At 42.2% G+C, this 18,772-nt stretch overlaps 8 non-coding genes and 1 pseudogene across 8 annotated transcripts; all 9 read right to left on the bottom strand.

Annotated features, from left to right (window-relative positions):
• Window positions 1–1,291: 1,291 nt before the first annotated feature.
• On the bottom strand, window positions 1,292–1,411 carry LOC123490086. Its single transcript, XR_006660829.1, has one exon. It is a non-coding gene; the product is annotated as a 5S ribosomal RNA (ribosomal RNA).
• Window positions 1,412–3,112: 1,701 nt separating this feature from the next.
• On the bottom strand, window positions 3,113–3,231 carry LOC123490087 (annotated as a pseudogene).
• A 1,188-nt stretch (window positions 3,232–4,419) lies between these two features.
• Window positions 4,420–4,538, bottom strand: LOC123490081. Its single transcript, XR_006660824.1, has one exon. It is a non-coding gene; the product is annotated as a 5S ribosomal RNA (ribosomal RNA).
• A 6,793-nt stretch (window positions 4,539–11,331) lies between these two features.
• LOC123490079 lies at window positions 11,332–11,450 on the bottom strand. The gene has a single exon (XR_006660822.1). It is a non-coding gene; the product is annotated as a 5S ribosomal RNA (ribosomal RNA).
• Window positions 11,451–12,604: 1,154 nt separating this feature from the next.
• LOC123490078 lies at window positions 12,605–12,723 on the bottom strand. The gene has a single exon (XR_006660821.1). It is a non-coding gene; the product is annotated as a 5S ribosomal RNA (ribosomal RNA).
• A 1,157-nt stretch (window positions 12,724–13,880) lies between these two features.
• LOC123490077 lies at window positions 13,881–13,999 on the bottom strand. The gene has a single exon (XR_006660820.1). It is a non-coding gene; the product is annotated as a 5S ribosomal RNA (ribosomal RNA).
• Window positions 14,000–15,156: 1,157 nt separating this feature from the next.
• On the bottom strand, window positions 15,157–15,275 carry LOC123490076. Its single transcript, XR_006660819.1, has one exon. It is a non-coding gene; the product is annotated as a 5S ribosomal RNA (ribosomal RNA).
• Window positions 15,276–16,430: 1,155 nt separating this feature from the next.
• LOC123490075 lies at window positions 16,431–16,549 on the bottom strand. Its single transcript, XR_006660818.1, has one exon. It is a non-coding gene; the product is annotated as a 5S ribosomal RNA (ribosomal RNA).
• A 1,156-nt stretch (window positions 16,550–17,705) lies between these two features.
• On the bottom strand, window positions 17,706–17,824 carry LOC123490074. The gene has a single exon (XR_006660817.1). It is a non-coding gene; the product is annotated as a 5S ribosomal RNA (ribosomal RNA).
• Between the last annotated feature and the right edge of the window lie 948 nt (window positions 17,825–18,772).

Raw genomic sequence — 18,772 nt, 5'->3', positions numbered from 1 at the left:
ACACTTTGTGTATCCGTTAGCGATGATGCTAATTATAACCTTCTTCTGGTAGGGAAGGAATGGCTTTCCCCAAAACCTTTGCAAGTAAATGTTAACTACAAAGTAGCCTATGCCTGCCTGGCAGAATTATACCGTGATCATTTCATCACTCCAGTGGCCATTTGTTCTACAGCAACACTGCTTAACCAAACAAAGGTCTCTTCCTGGTGCACGCTTGCATTTAAGGGTAACTACACCCCAAAATCTAAATGTCTTCCATTTTTCCCAGACCTCACAAATGGTCACCTGATAGGGTTTAAACATTGTTGTGGACATAGAACATCCAATTGTGCTGTTTTGCTATTAAAAAGTACTTTTGAGAGCGAAAACCTGCCAAAACAGGGACAAACGGTCAACGGGGAAATCTAAACGGTGAAAAGGGAACTTGGGAATTAACAGAATCAGGCAAAACATTGAAGGGATTTTATAGTGCCCTAATGGACTACAGACATTGACTGTCTCCTAGACTAAAAACAAAGGCTGCATGTACTGCCTATATTTTGAGGGAAACGCACTGTCCATTATTTGATTTGATCAGGGCAGGGCAGGGCAGCACACACAAACTGCATTTAGTCCAATAACAATCCATGATATTAGAGGGTGATAAATAAAAGGCAGTTGCTCCATGACACAAGAGCACGCTCTACTGGGACAAAAGCTTACAGCACCTGGTATTCCCAGGCGGTCTCCCATCCAAGTACTAACCAGGCCCGACGCTGCTTAGCTTACGAGATCGGACGAGTTCAGGCGTATTTTTTTTTTTTTTTTTATATTTTTTTTTTTTTTTTTTTTAAAAATTAACCCATCATAGCTTTTTTTTACAGCTTATATTTTTTTTACATATCATAGCTTCATATTTCACATCACATCTTCACAGCTTATTATTTTACATATCTTAGCTTCATATTTCACATCTCATAGCTTCACAGCTTATTTTTTTTTACATATCATAGCTTCATATTTCACATCACATCTTCACATCTCATAGCTTCACAGCTTATTTTTACATATCATAGCTTCATATTTCACATCACATCTTCACAGCTTATTTTTTTACATATCATAGCTTCATATTTCACATCTCATAGCTTCACAGCTTATTTTTACATATCATAGCTTCATATTTCACATCACATCTTCACATCTCATAGCTTCACAGCTTATTTTTTTTCCATATCATAGCTTCATATTTCACATCTTCACATCTCAGCCTATAACGCAGATTATCAGTCCACGTCATAGCTTCTTACATGCTTTACAGCAACTGGGATTCCAAGGTGGTCCCCCATCCAAGTACTAACCCAGCCCTAAACCTGCTTAGCTTCCGAGATCTGACGAGATCGGGCGTGTTCAGGCTGGTATGGCCGTAAGTTAGTGAACAACTCTTGGTACACTATATAAAGTCAATGTGTCATTCACTCTGAAAGGGACACAGAAACGTATCCACTTTGTGACACAAACTGAAGAAGCTTAACCCTTGCTTACTTTCCAATATATATATATATATATATATATATATATATATATATATATATATATATATATATATATATATATATATATTTATTGAGTCTTGTTGGGGGGGAAGAGGGCATATCCCTATGTTGATTTATGACAAGTTCATTGACTAGGCCCTATAAAATAGGCGTTATGGACCGAATCCGGAATCCAGATATTAAACCGAAATTCAACAATATTCAAACATTTATTGAACTTAGTAAGAAATCAACTAAATCTATTCAACTTGTTAGAAAAGCATTCATTTGCCCAAGTCAATCATAAGACATGAACAAAATGCATCAGTGATTCGTATTTCCATGAACTTTCTGAAACGGCACAGGAATGCCCCTGTCGTGTGCATGTTCGCGGTGCGCGTGATGTCTACACTTTGTGTAGCCGTTAGCGAGGATGCTAATGATAACCTTCTTATGGTAGGGAAGGAATGGCTTTCCCCAAAACCTTCGTAAGTAAATGTTAACTACAAAGTAGCCTATGCCTGCCTGGCAGAATTATACCGTGATCATTTGCATCACTCCAGTGGCCATTTGTTCTACAGCAACACCGCTTAACCAAACAAAGGTCTCTTCCTGGAGCACGCTTGCATTTAAGGGTAACTACACCCCAAAATCTAAATGTCTTCCATTTTTCCCAGACCTCACAAATGGTCACCTGATAGGGTTTAAACATTGTTGTGGACATAGAACATCCAATTGTGCTGTTTTGCTATTAAAAGGTGTACTTTTGAGAGCGAAAACCTGCCAAAACAGGGACAAACGGTCAACGGGGAAATCTAAACGGTGAAAAGGGAACTTGGGAATTAACAGAATCAGGCAAAACATTGAAGGGATTTTATAGTGCCCCTAATGGACTAGCAGACATTGACTGTCTCCTAGACTAAAACAAAGGCTGGCATGTACTGCCTATATTTTGAGGGAAACGCACTGTCCATTATTTGATCTGATCAGGGCAGGGCAGGGCAGCACACACAAACTGCATTTAGTCCAATAACAATCCATGATATTATTAGGGTGATAAATAAAAGGCAGTTGCTCCATGACACAAGAGCACGCTCTACTGGGACAAAAAGCTTACAGCACCTGGTATTCCCAGGCGGTCTCCCATCCAAGTACTAACCAGGCCCGACACTGCTTAGCTTAGATCGGACCAGATCAGGCGTATTATTTTTTTTTTTTTTTTTTTTTTTTTAAATAACCTCATAGCTTTACAGCTTATATTTTTACATATCATAGCTTCATATTTCACATCACATCTTATAAGCTCACAGCTTATTATTTTACATATCATAGCTTATTTTTTTTTACATATCATAGCTTCATATTTCACATCACATCTCATAGCTTCACAGCTTATTTTTTTACATATCATAGCTTCATATTTCACATCACATCTTCACAGCTTATTTTTACATATCATAGCTTCATATTTCACATCACATCTTCACATCTCATAGCTTCACAGCTTATTTTTACATATCATAGCTTCATATTTCACATCATCTTCACATCTCAGCATATAACACAGATTATCAGTCCACGCCATAGCTTCTTACATGCTTTTACAGCAACTGGTATTCCAAGGTGGTCCCCCATCCAAGTACTAACCAGCCCTAAACCTGCTTAGCTTCCGAGATCTGACGAGATCAGGCGTATTCAGGCTGGTATGGCCGAAGCAAGTGAACAACTCTTGGTACACTATATAAAGTAAATGTGTCACTCACTCTGGAAAGGGACACAGAAACGTATCCACTTTGTGACACAAACTGAAGAAGCTCAACCTGCTTACATTTCCAATATATATATATATATATATATATATATATATATATATATATATATATATATATTTGAGTCTTGTTGGGGGAAGAGGGCATATCCTATGTTGATATATGACAAGTTCATTGACTAGGGCCCTATAAAATAGGCGTTGCGGACCGAATCACGGAATCCAGACATTAAACCTAAATTCAAAAATATTCAAACATTTATTGAACTTAGTAAGAAATCAACTAAATCTATTCAACTTGTTAGAAAATGCATTCATTTGCCCAAGTCAATCATAAGACATGAACAAAATGCATCAGTGATTCGTATTTCCATGAACTTTCTGAAACGGCACAGGAATGCCCCTGTCTGTGCGCATGTGTGCGGTGCGCGCAGATATCTACACTTTGTGTAGCCATGGCGATGATGCTAATGATAACCTTCTTCTGGTAGGGAAGGAATGGCTTTCCCCAAAAACCTTGCAAGTAAATGTTAACTACAAAGTAGCCTATGCCTGCCTGGCAGAATTATACTGTGATCATTTGCATCACTCCAGTCGGCCATTTGTTCTACAGCAACACCGCTTAACCAAACAAAGGTCTCTTCCTGGTGCACGCTTGCATTTAAGGGTAACTACACCCCAAAAAATCTAAATGTCTACATTTTTCCCAGACCTCACAAATGGTCACCTGATAGGGTTTAAACATTGTTGTGGACATAGAACATCCAATTGTGCTGTTTTGCTATTAAAAAGGTGTACTTTTGAGAGCGAAAACCTGCCAAAACAGGGACAAACGGTCAACGGGGAAATCTAAACGGTGAAAAGGGAACTTGGGAATTAACAGAATCAGGCAAAACATTGAAGGGATTTTATAGTGCCTTAATGGACTACAGACATTGACTGTCTTCTAGACTAAAAACTATGGCTGCATGTACTGCCTATATTTTGAGGGAAACGCACTGTCCATTATTTGATTTGATCAGGGCAGGGCAGCACACACAAACTGCATTTAGTCCAATAACAATCCATGATATTATTAGGGTGATAAATAAAAGGCAGTTGCTCCATGACACAAGAGCACGCTCTACTGGGACAAAAAGCTTACAGCACCTGGTATTCCCAGGCGGTCTCCCATCCAAGTACTAACCAGGCCCGACGCTGCTTAGCTTCCGAGATCGGACGAGATCAGGCGTATTCAGGCTGGTATGGCCGTAAGCGAGGAAGCAACTCTTGGTACACTATATAAAGTCAATGTGTCACTCACTCTGAAAGGGACACAGAAACGTATCCACTTTGTGACACAAACTGAAGAAGCTCAACCCTTGCTTACATTTCCAATATATATATATATATATATATATATATATATATATATATATATATATATATATATATATATTTGAGTCTTGTGGGGGTCATTTGCATCACTCCAGTGGCCATTTGTTCTACAGCAACACCGCTAACCAAACAAAGGTCTCTTCCTGGTGCACGCTTGCATTTAAGGGTAACTACACCCCAAAAATCTAAATGTCTTACATTTTTCCCAGACCCTCACAAATGGTCACAAATGGCTTTGTAGAGCAGTCTGTGCTGTGCTGTGGTCAGAGAGGTTGTGTTTTCTCTAGCAGGAGGTAAGCTTGAGGTAAGCTTGGCTTCTTATATGGTGTTGAGTAAACCTTAAACCATGCATTTGATCGTAGGTAGGTAGTTGTAGTTAGGTATTGTAGGTAGTTTATTTAGGTAGTTATTGTAGGTTTCGTAGGTAATTATTGTAGGTAAGTATTGTTTACAGCGGAGCCCGGAGAAACACGAGGCGAAGTAGCTAGCCAGCGGGTAGCTACTGGTAACGTTTAGCAACGGTGGAGAGTTGTTTCCAATGTTAATGTGCTAGCTAGCCAACGTTTAATTTTTGCTGCGTGTATGAAAGGAACTAGACACGGACACGAATTATCTGTTTAGTGTGTTAACACACTATTGGTAGTTTGTTGAAACAAGTATTGGTGCTAAACTGTGTGTTATTGGATGCTAGGCATGCTAGTTAGCCAGGCGTCATAGTTAGGCATCGTGGGCTGTTGTGGGTAGTTACTGTAGGTTAGCATTGTTTTTCGCGGTGCCGGGTCTAGCACGGCTAAGCTAGCTAGCTAGCCGTTCTTCAAACAAATCAACACAGTGGCCATTGCTAGCTAGCCAACACGACCAGCTAACTGTACTGTAGTAGCTAAATACAATATACTTTTGCTAGCCTAGCCAACTTTTAATTATTGCTGCAAGTATGAAAGGAACTAGACACGGACGTGAATGATCTGTTTAGTGTGTTAACACACTATTGGTAGTCTGTTGTAACCAAGTATTGGTGCTAAACTGTGTGTTATTGGATGCTAGCATGCTAGTTAGCTATGGTGTCATAGTTAGGCATCGTGGGCTGTTGTGGGTAGTTAATGTAGGTTGGCATTGTCTTCGGTGTAGCACGTTACTGCTATCTTCAACTTAATGGTGCCCACTTTATCTGGGATGGAGTCTCCTCTCCATCTCTCCAGATTTGACATCACACTGGCTAGAGGAACCTGGTGTACCCGCCACCCGCCAGTAGCTGTCATTTGATTTGAACTGTCTAATCAGAGACTTCAACACATTAGTTCCCACAATGAGTTCATCAACCTGCCCATCAACAATAAGCACTGGGACTACATAACAGAAGCCATAAAGTTGAATTTTTTAAGAATCACACCCGCCCACTGGGTAGTTTTGTTCCCACCACAACCCACAGGATGATGTCTGAAGGAGCTAGAAAGTTCCCTCTACCACTCCCCTGCCTCCCTCAACCGAGGTACAATATCCCTGCGCGCGCAGAGTAGTAGCCATGGACCCACTATCTAACATCCTTCAAAGCTCAACTTTATCCTGTACTAGCACAGTGGTGTAAAACAAACTGTCATTCTGATTGTGATTCTGAAAAATGACTGTGTTCTTGGGTACTGACTCACAAAAGTAAGAAGTAAAACAGATTGGATATCATCATCAGTGGAGAAAAATAAGAATGCCCCACATTGCTCCTCATTTTGCAGACGCTCTTATCCAGAGCGACTTACAGTTAGTGCATACGTTATTAATTTTTTTCATACCCCCGTGGGAATCGGAACCCACAACCCTGGCGTTACAAACACCATGCTCTACGAACTGAGCCGCCCATTCCCTCCACTACCCTAGGCCGACGCTGGTCCAATTGTGCGCTGCCCCATGGGTCTCCCGGTCGCGGCCGCTACGACAGAGCCTGGATTCAAACCAGATCTCTAGTGGCACAGCTAGCACTGCGATGTAGTGCCTTAGACCACTGCACCACTCACAGACTGAGTATTGCTGACCAGAGCCTTCTCTAACAAAGTCAAAACTTTCTTTAACGCCCCACCCTTAGATACAGAGATGGTACCTGGTCTGGTTCACGGCCACATTGAGAAAAAGATGACACATTAGGTCTTTTCACAGGACCCATCCCTCCTGAGGGCAGTCAAAAACAGCAGCAACCTGCTGTGAAAGTTGTGTTCTACATGCTTTACGTTCCCTTAACAGTTCATCCAACCGATCCTGTACCTCACTGGCTGTCCAGTCACGAATGGGTTTGCTCTTGAACACTTGGGCCAACTCTTTATCAGGACAGTTGCGTACAAACATGACTGCAGCAACTCGAGCACTGATTGGGTAAGGTCCGCCCTCACTCACAAGGTACTGTTCGGTTGCCTCTCTGCAGCTTTGTTAAGCCTAATCCAGAAATCTATTGGACCCTCATTAGCAATGGTTTGATTGAATAGAAATCAGCTAATGGCATACCTGAGCAGACAGTATCCCCAAAGTGTTGCTTGAAAACACTGAACACCGTCTTAACATCTGTGACAACAAGGTTGTTACGGCTTCCAGACTTTGGTCACATCCCGTGCTCTCCCCACCCGAGCCTAGACATCACCTCCCCAACATTCCCAGACCCAGTGTAACCCCTCTTCTCTAGGTAGACTTCCATTAACTCCTCCCACTCCAGGACAGAGTACTTATCTGAGCCATCACCCCTAAAAAGAGGTGGAGCACAACATCTGACTTCACAACCAGATTCAGCTTGATGCATCAATAAAGGTTGACCCACACTGCTCAGGCAGGGGAAACTGCTGGGGTTGGTGAGGGGGACGGGCAGGGAGAAAGACTTGAAACCCAGGCTGCAGTAAACTCGCTCTGATAGATCTCCTATCTCGAACCAATCTGCTTATAAGGTCACTAAGCTGACTCGGAGGCGTCCCATTATCACCGAGTACTGTGGATGATGGTACATCAAAAAGACAGAGGGGGAAATATTTACTGGAGCTGGAACAAACATGTAGCATATTCATTAGAGTACAGGTATTCGGTGCCTCCCAGTGCTTGCAAACTCAGGGACCAGCAACGCTCTACTACGGAGCTGACTGTACACTGGTGTAAATGGAAGGACACCCCTCCCTCTACCCACACACTAAAATCCACAGCATAACACGTCTTATGGATTTGAGAATCTCATGGCTCAACAGAGCACTAAAATACAAGTAATTTAGTGCATTCAAATACCAAAAAAATTAATGCAATAAACAAATTCATCCAAAACATACAAATAAGCACGAATACCTGTATCTAATGAATATGCCACATTCACTTTCACTGTTTACAGTATATAATCACTTACAGTAAGCCATCAACAAATTCACATGCGTAGGTCGTGCACCCATCCAGCACAGCTCCGCGAGCCGGCTAGCTGACCAGTCGGCAGGTCACGTAATTAGGACACTGCCACAACTGGAATTCTGATGGTTGGATAATTTTTTATTCGACCTGCACACGAAGAGACAACACACAATATGTTAGCTCTTGGTGCAGCCACAGCTCTCGGGCACCTTGCTAGTTGAAGGTCAGGCAAAAATGAACAGGTGCTGCATGCACACATTCAGTGCCTAACAACAACCACTATACAATACAAGTAAAATGATATACAACATAATTCTGACAAAAATAAATGACATACCTGTACACGAAGAGACAACACACAATAGCTTAGCCCCTTGGTGCAGCCACAGCTCTCGGACACCTGCGTGAGCACATAGAAACTCACTCCAAACACTGACCCAAATACTCCCGGAGTTAAGCAATAGGGTACCCTAATTAGCGAGCTCGGTGAAAGTTGTTAACATACACATCTTTATATTGTCCACATTGCTAACAAAACCTGTAGTTGCGTAACAGCACTTTGTGTAACTTTACCACAGTTTTATAGATTACGTGCGCCAAGGGACAACATACCTTGCTAGTTGAAGGTCAGGCAAAGAGAACAATAAGATGGTACATAAATACAGATAACCCGCGATGGACCAAACCAAAATATACACAACCACACATTAGGTGTATTTGCAATATAGATACATAAAAATGTTTGCACACCAAAAAATAACATTAGCTAGCAGCTTTAATTAAATAAAGAAACCACATTGAATTATTATTAACTAACTTATTAACATCCCCTCTTGACCTGGCCTACTTGAACTGTCCTTGTGTGCAATTTGGTGCATAATCTAGGGGAACAACATCACACTACTACACATATAATTCAAGTCATACCTTTATTGTCATTCATGTTCTTATTTTTAACCTAGTAGTTTTGCAAAAGTGTAACCTGCGTACAATTCTAGAAAATATTGGAATCACGATGCTTAAGAGGAGCCCTGACACGCACAACAGGATAACACAACTACCACAGCTTTTCAATTGACAATCATTGATTTAAATGGATGTGGTCAATAGATTTGTATAGGCATATATACTAATTTAATTTAACTTGTAAGCCAAGGTTGGATTAGTAGGTCTATGCAACATGCACCTGGATAACCGCGGTCATGAATCGGAACGGGCTCCAACGGCCCCTCCAACGTCCTCACGTGAGAATGCTATTCATTGACTACAGCTCAGCATTCAACACCATAGTGCCTCAAAGCTCATCACTAAGCTAAGGATCCTGGGACTAAACACCTCCTCTGCAACCTGGATCCTGAATTCCTGTACGGGGCCGCCCCCAGGTGGTAAGGGTAGGTAACAACACATCTGCCACACTGATCCTCAACACGGGGCCCCTCAGGGGTGCGTGTCTCAGTCCCCTCCCTGTACTCTCTGTTCACCCATGACTGCATGGCCAGTCACGACTCCAACACCATCATTAAGTTTGCCAGACGACACAACAGTGGTAGGCCTGATCACCGACAACGATGAGACAGCCTATAGGGAGGAGGTCAGAGATCTGGCCGTGTAGAGCCGGGACAACAACTCTCCCTCAACGTGACTCGGGACAAAGGAGATGATTGTGGACTACAGGAAAAAAAAAGAGGACTGGAGACGCCCCCCATTCTCATCCACGGGGCTGTAGTGGAACAGGTTGAGAGCTTCAAGTTCCTTGGTGTCCACATCACCAACGAACTATCATGGTCCAAACACACCAAGACAGTCGTGAAGAGGGCACGAAGATTAAAGCCTATTCCCCCTCAGGAGACTAAAAGATTTGGCATGGGTCCTCAGATCCTCAAAAAATTCTACAGCTGCACCATCGAAGCATCCTGACTGGTTGCATCACCGCTTCGTATGTGCAACTGCTGGGGCCTCTGACCGCAAGGCACTACAGAGGGGTAGTGCGTACGGCCCAGTACATCACAGGGGGCAAAGCTCCTGCCATCCAGGACCTCTATACCAGGCGGTGTCAGAGGAAGGCCCTCAAAATTGTCAAAGACTCCAATCACCCTAGTCATGACTGTTCTCTCTGCTACCGCACGGCCAAGCGGTACCGGGAGTGCCAAGTCTAGGTCCAAAAGACTTCTCAACAGCTTCTACCCCCAAGCCATAAGACTCCTGAACAGCTAATCATGGCTACCCGGACTATTTGCACTGCCCCCACCCCATACTTTTCACGGCTGCTGCTACTCTTGTACTTATGCATAGTCACTTAACTCTACCCACATGTACATATTACCTCAACTACCTCAACTAGCTTGGTGCCCCCGCACATTGACTATGTAACGGTACCCCCTGTATATATAATAAGCCTCCCTACTGTCACTTTATTCTATTGTATATATAGCCTCCCTACTGTCACTTTATTTTTACTTCTGCTCTTTTTTTTCTCAACACTTTTTGTTGTTGTTTTATTCTTACTTTTTTGTTTAAAATAAATGCACTGTTGGTTAAGGGCTGTAAGTAAGCATTTCACTGTAATGTCTGCACCTGTTGTATTCGGCGCATGTGACCAATAAAATTTGATTTGATTTGATTTGATTTGATTTGATATCTACACATTATGACAAAACTAAAGATCTTAATATCTTCTACGAAATCAAAGCACATAGAAGTAAATGTTAACTACAAACTAGCCTATTCCTGCATGGCAGAATTATACCGTGATCATTTGCATCACTCCAGTTGCCATTTGTTCTACAGCAACACCGCTTAACCAAACAAAGGTCTCTTCCTGGTGCATGCTTGCATTTAAGGGTAACTACACCCCAACATCTAAATGTCTTACATTTTTCCCAGACCTCACAAATGGTCACCTGATAGGGTTTAAACATTGTTGTGGACATAGAACATCCAATTGTGCTGTTTTGCTATTAAAAGGTGTACTTTTGAGAGCGAAAACCTGCCAAAACAGGGACAAACGGTCAACGGGGAAATCTAAACGGAGAAAAGGGAACTTGGGAATTAACGGAATCAGGCAAAACATTGAAGGGATTGTATAGTGCCCTAATGGACTACAGACATTGACTGTCTCCTAGACTAAAAACAAAGGCTGCATGTACTGCCTATATTTTGAGGGAAACGCACTGTCCATTATTTGATTTGATTTGATCAGGGCAGGGCAGCACACAAACTGCATTTAGTCCAATAACAATCCATGATATTATTAGGGTGATAAATAAAAAGCAGTTGCTCCATGACACAAGAGCACGCTCTACTGGGACAAAAAGCTTACAGCACCTGGTATTCCCAGGCGGTCTCCCATCCAAGTACTAACCAGGCCCGACCCTGCTTAGCTTCCGAGATCGGACGAGATCGGGCGTATTCAGGCTGGTATGGCCGTAAGCGAGGGAACAACTCTTGGTACACTATATAAAGTCAATGTGTCACTCACTCTGAAAGGGACACAGAAACGTATCCACTTTGTGACACAAACTGAAGAAGCTCAACCCCTGCTTACATTTCCAATATATATATATATATTTGAGTCTTGTTGGGGGGAAGAGGGCATATCCTATGTTGATTTATGACAAGTTCATTGACTAGGGCCCTATAAAATAGGCGTTGCGGACCGAATCACGGAATCCAGACATTAAACCGAAATTCAACAATATTCAAACATTTATTGAACTTAGTAAGAAATCAACTAAATCTATTCAACTTGTTAGAAAACGCATTCATTTGCCCAAGTCAATCATAAGACATGAACAAAATGCATCAGTGATTCGTATTTCCATGAACTTTCTGAAACGGCACAGGAATGCCCCTGTCTGTGTGCATGTGTGCGGTGCGCGCGTATGTCTACACTTTGTGTAGCCGTTAGCGATGATGCTAATGATAACCTTCTTCTGGTAGGGAAGGAATGGCTTTCCCCAAAACCTTCGCAAGTAAATGTTAACTACAAAGTAGCCTATGCCTGCCTGGCAGAATTATACCGTGATCATTTGCATCACTCCAGTTGCCATTTGTTCTACAGCAACACCGCTTAACCAAACAAAGGTCTCTTCCTGGTGCATGCTTGCATTTAAGGGTAACTACACCCCAACATCTAAATGTCTTACATTTTTCCCAGACCTCACAAATGGTCACCTGATAGGGTTTAAACATTGTTGTGGACATAGAACATCCAATTGTGCTGTTTTGCTATTAAAAAGGTGTACTTTTGAGAGCGAAAACCTGCCAAAACAGGGACAAACGGTCAACGGGGAAATCTAAACGGAGAAAAGGGAACTTGGGAATTAACGGAATCAGGCAAAACATTGAAGGGATTGTATAGTGCCCTAATGGACTACAGACATTGACTGTCTCCTAGACTAAAAACAAAGGCTGCATGTACTGCCTATATTTTGAGGGAAACGCACTGTCCATTATTTGATTTGATTTGATCAGGGCAGGGCAGCACACAAACTGCATTTAGTCCAATAACAATCCATGATATTATTAGGGTGATAAATAAAAGCAGTTGCTCCATGACACAAGAGCACGCTCTACTGGGACAAAAAGCTTACAGCACCTGGTATTCCCAGGCGGTCTCCCATCCAAGTACTAACCAGGCCCGACCCTGCTTAGCTTCCGAGATCGGACGAGATCGGGCGTATTCAGGCTGGTATGGCCGTAAGCGAGGAACAACTCTTGGTACACTATATAAAGTCAATGTGTCACTCACTCTGAAAGGGACACAGAAACGTATCCACTTTGTGACACAAACTGAAGAAGCTCAACCCCTGCTTACATTTCCAATATATATATATATATATTTTGAGTCTTGTTGGGGGGGAAGAGGGCATATCCTATGTTGATTTATGACAAGTTCATTGACTAGGGCCCTATAAAATAGGCGTTGCGGACCGAATCACGGAATCCAGACATTAAACCGAAATTCAACAATATTCAAACATTTATTGAACTTAGTAAGAAATCAACTAAATCTATTCAACTTGTTAGAAAACGCATTCATTTGCCCAAGTCAATCATAAGACATGAACAAAATGCATCAGTGATTCGTATTTCCATGAACTTTCTGAAACGGCACAGGAATGCCCCTGTCTGTGTGCATGTGTGCGGTGCGCGCGTATGTCTACACTTTGTGTAGCCGTTAGCGATGATGCTAATGATAACCTTCTTCTGGTAGGGAAGGAATGGCTTTCCCCAAAACCTTCGCAAGTAAATGTTAACTACAAAGTAGCCTATGCCTGCCTGGCAGAATTATACCGTGATCATTTGCATCACTCCAGTTGCCATTTGTTCTACAGCAACACCGCTTAACCAAACAAAGGTCTCTTCCTGGTGCATGCTTGCATTTAAGGGTAACTACACCCCAACATCTAAATGTCTTACATTTTTCCCAGACCTCACAAATGGTCACCTGATAGGGTTTAAACATTGTTGTGGACATAGAACATCCAATTGTGCTGTTTTGCTATTAAAAAGGTGTACTTTTGAGAGCGAAAACCTGCCAAAACAGGGACAAACGGTCAACGGGGAAATCTAAACGGAGAAAAGGGAACTTGGGAATTAACGGAATCAGGCAAAACATTGAAGGGATTGTATAGTGCCCTAATGGACTACAGACATTGACTGTCTCCTAGACTAAAAACAAAGGCTGCATGTACTGCCTATATTTTGAGGGAAACGCACTGTCCATTATTTGATTTGATTTGATCAGGGCAGGGCAGCACACAAACTGCATTTAGTCCAATAACAATCCATGATATTATTAGGGTGATAAATAAAAAGCAGTTGCTCCATGACACAAGAGCACGCTCTACTGGGACAAAAGCTTACAGCACCTGGTATTCCCAGGCGGTCTCCCATCCAAGTACTAACCAGGCCCGACCCTGCTTAGCTTCCGAGATCGGACGAGATCGGGCGTATTCAGGCTGGTATGGCCGTAAGCGAGGGAACAACTCTTGGTACACTATATAAAGTCAATGTGTCACTCACTCTGAAAGGGACACAGAAACGTATCCACTTTGTGACACAAACTGAAGAAGCTCAACCCCTGCTTACATTTCCAATATATATATATATATATTTTGAGTCTTGTTGGGGGGAAGAGGGCATATCCTATGTTGATTTATGACAAGTTCATTGACTAGGGCCCTATAAAATAGGCGTTGCGGACCGAATCACGGAATCCAGACATTAAACCGAAATTCAACAATATTCAAACATTTATTGAACTTAGTAAGAAATCAACTAAATCTATTCAACTTGTTAGAAAACGCATTCATTTGCCCAAGTCAATCATAAGACATGAACAAAATGCATCAGTGATTCGTATTTCCATGAACTTTCTGAAACGGCACAGGAATGCCCCTGTCTGTGTGCATGTGTGCGGTGCGCGCGTATGTCTACACTTTGTGTAGCCGTTAGCGATGATGCTAATGATAACCTTCTTCTGGTAGGGAAGGAATGGCTTTCCCCAAAACCTTCGCAAGTAAATGTTAACTACAAAGTAGCCTATGCCTGCCTGGCAGAATTATACCGTGATCATTTGCATCACTCCAGTTGCCATTTGTTCTACAGCAACACCGCTTAACCAAACAAAGGTCTCTTCCTGGTGCATGCTTGCATTTAAGGGTAACTACACCCCAACATCTAAATGTCTTACATTTTTCCCAGACCTCACAAATGGTCACCTGATAGGGTTTAAACATTGTTGTGGACATAGAACATCCAATTGTGCTGTTTTGCTATTAAAAAGGTGTACTTTTGAGAGCGAAAACCTGCCAAAACAGGGACAAACGGTCAACGGGGAAATCTAAACGGAGAAAAGGGAACTTGGGAATTAACGGAATCAGGCAAAACATTGAAGGGATTGTATAGTGCCCTAATGGACTACAGACATTGACTGTCTCCTAGACTAAAAACAAAGGCTGCATGTACTGCCTATATTTTGAGGGAAACGCACTGTCCATTATTTGATTTGATTTGATCAGGGCAGGGCAGCACACAAACTGCATTTAGTCCAATAACAATCCATGATATTATTAGGGTGATAAATAAAAAGCAGTTGCTCCATGACACAAGAGCACGCTCTACTGGGACAAAAGCTTACAGCACCTGGTATTCCCAGGCGGTCTCCCATCCAAGTACTAACCAGGCCCGACCCTGCTTAGCTTCCGAGATCGGACGAGATCGGGCGTATTCAGGCTGGTATGGCCGTAAGCGAGGGAACAACTCTTGGTACACTATATAAAGTCAATGTGTCACTCACTCTGAAAGGGACACAGAAACGTATCCACTTTGTGACACAAACTGAAGAAGCTCAACCCCTGCTTACATTTCCAATATATATATATATATATTTGAGTCTTGTTGGGGGGAAGAGGGCATATCCTATGTTGATTTATGACAAGTTCATTGACTAGGGCCCTATAAAATAGGCGTTGCGGACCGAATCACGGAATCCAGACATTAAACCGAAATTCAACAATATTCAAACATTTATTGAACTTAGTAAGAAATCAACTAAATCTATTCAACTTGTTAGAAAACGCATTCATTTGCCCAAGTCAATCATAAGACATGAACAAAATGCATCAGTGATTCGTATTTCCATGAACTTTCTGAAACGGCACAGGAATGCCCCTGTCTGTGTGCATGTGTGCGGTGCGCGCGTATGTCTACACTTTGTGTAGCCGTTAGCGATGATGCTAATGATAACCTTCTTCTGGTAGGGAAGGAATGGCTTTCCCCAAAACCTTCGCAAGTAAATGTTAACTACAAAGTAGCCTATGCCTGCTGGCAGAATTATACCGTGATCATTTGCATCACTCCAGTTGCCATTTGTTCTACAGCAACACCGCTTAACCAAACAAAGGTCTCTTCCTGGTGCATGCTTGCATTTAAGGGTAACTACACCCCAACATCTAAATGTCTTACATTTTTCCCAGACCTCACAAATGGTCACCTGATAGGGTTTAAACATTGTTGTGGACATAGAACATCCAATTGTGCTGTTTTGCTATTAAAAAGGTGTACTTTTGAGAGCGAAAACCTGCCAAAACAGGGACAAACGGTCAACGGGGAAATCTAAACGGAGAAAAGGGAACTTGGGAATTAACGGAATCAGGCAAAACATTGAAGGGATTGTATAGTGCCCTAATGGACTACAGACATTGACTGTCTCCTAGACTAAAAACAAAGGCTGCATGTACTGCCTATATTTTGAGGGAAACGCACTGTCCATTATTTGATTTGATTTGATCAGGGCAGGGCAGCACACAAACTGCATTTAGTCCAATAACAATCCATGATATTATTAGGGTGATAAATAAAAAGCAGTTGCTCCATGACACAAGAGCACGCTCTACTGGGACAAAAGCTTACAGCACCTGGTATTCCCAGGCGGTCTCCCATCCAAGTACTAACCAGGCCCGACCCTGCTTAGCTTCCGAGATCGGACGAGATCGGGCGTATTCAGGCTGGTATGGCCGTAAGCGAGGAACAACTCTTGGTACACTATATAAAGTCAATGTGTCACTCACTCTGAAAGGGACACAGAAACGTATCCACTTTGTGACACAAACTGAAGAAGCTCAACCCCTGCTTACATTTCCAATATATATATATATATATTTGAGTCTTGTTGGGGGGGGAAGAGGGCATATCCTATGTTGATTTATGACAAGTTCATTGACTAGGGCCCTATAAAATAGGCGTTGCGGACCGAATCACGGAATCCAGACATTAAACCGAAATTCAACAATATTCAAACATTTATTGAACTTAGTAAGAAATCAACTAAATCTATTCAACTTGTTAGAAAACGCATTCATTTGCCCAAGTCAATCATAAGACATGAACAAAATGCATCAGTGATTCGTATTTCCATGAACTTTCTGAAACGGCACAGGAATGCCCCTGTCTGTGTGCATGTGTGCGGTGCGCGCGTATGTCTACACTTTGTGTAGCCGTTAGCGATGATGCTAATGATAACCTTCTTCTGGTAGGGAAGGAATGGCTTTCCCCAAAACCTTCGCAAGTAAATGTTAACTACAAAGTAGCCTATGCCTGCCTGGCAGAATTATACCGTGATCATTTGCATCACTCCAGTTGCCATTTGTTCTACAGCAACACCGCTTAACCAAACAAAGGTCTCTTCCTGGTGCATGCTTGCATTTAAGGGTAACTACACCCCAACATCTAAATGTCTTACATTTTTCCCAGACCTCACAAATGGTCACCTGATAGGGTTTAAACATTGTTGTGGACATAGAACATCCAATTGTGCTGTTTTGCTATTAAAAAGGTGTACTTTTGAGAGCGAAAACCTGCCAAAACAGGGACAAACGGTCAACGGGGAAATCTAAACGGAGAAAAGGGAACTTGGGAATTAACGGAATCAGGCAAAACATTGAAGGGATTGTATAGTGCCCTAATGGACTACAGACATTGACTGTCTCCTAGACTAAAAACAAAGGCTGCATGTACTGCCTATATTTTGAGGAAACGCACTGTCCATTATTTGATTTGATTTGATCAGGGCAGGGCAGCACACAAACTGCATTTAGTCCAATAACAATCCATGATATTATTAGGGTGATAAATAAAAAGCAGTTGCTCCATGACACAAGAGCACGCTCTACTGGGACAAAAGCTTACAGCACCTGGTATTCCCAGGCGGTCTCCCATCCAAGTACTAACCAGGCCCGACCCTGCTTAGCTTCCGAGATCGGACGAGATCGGGCGTATTCAGGCTGGTATGGCCGTAAGCGAGGAACAACTCTTGGTACACTATATAAAGTCAATGTGTCACTCACTCTGAAAGGGACACAGAAACGTATCCACTTTGTGACACAAACTGAAGAAGCTCAACCCCTGCTTACATTTCCAATATATATATATATATATTTTGAGTCTTGTTGGGGGGAAGAGGGCATATCCTATGTTGATTTATGACAAGTTCATTGACTAGGGCCCTATAAAATAGGCGTTGCGGACCGAATCACGGAATCCAGACATTAAACCGAAATTCAACAATATTCAAACATTTATTGAACTTAGTAAGAAATCAACTAAATCTATTCAACTTGTTAGAAAACGCATTCATTTGCCCAAGTCAATCATAAGACATGAACAAAATGCATCAGTGATTCGTATTTCCATGAACTTTCTGAAACGGCACAGGAATGCCCCTGTCTGTGTGCATGTGTGCGGTGCGCGCGTATGTCTACACTTTGTGTAGCCGTTAGCGATGATGCTAATGATAACCTTCTTCTGGTAGGGAAGGAATGGCTTTCCCCAAAACCTTCGCAAGTAAATGTTAACTACAAAGTAGCCTATGCCTGCCTGGCAGAATTATACCGTGATCATTTGCATCACTCCAGTTGCCATTTGTTCTACAGCAACACCGCTTAACCAAACAAAGGTCTCTTCCTGGTGCATGCTTGCATTTAAGGGTAACTACACCCCAACATCTAAATGTCTTACATTTTTCCCAGACCTCACAAATGGTCACCTGATAGGGTTTAAACATTGTTGTGGACATAGAACATCCAATTGTGCTGTTTTGCTATTAAAAAGGTGTACTTTTGAGAGCGAAAACCTGCCAAAACAGGGACAAACGGTCAACGGGGAAATCTAAACGGAGAAAAGGGAACTTGGGAATTAACGGAATCAGGCAAAACATTGAAGGGATTGTATAGTGCCCTAATGGACTACA

The sequence above is a fragment of the Coregonus clupeaformis genome, unplaced genomic scaffold (assembly GCF_020615455.1).
Source record: "Coregonus clupeaformis isolate EN_2021a unplaced genomic scaffold, ASM2061545v1 scaf3499, whole genome shotgun sequence".
Lineage (NCBI taxonomy): Eukaryota > Metazoa > Chordata > Actinopteri > Salmoniformes > Salmonidae > Coregonus > Coregonus clupeaformis.
Note: the sequence above shows the minus strand (reverse complement) of the source record. Positions and strands in the feature narration are given on the sequence as shown.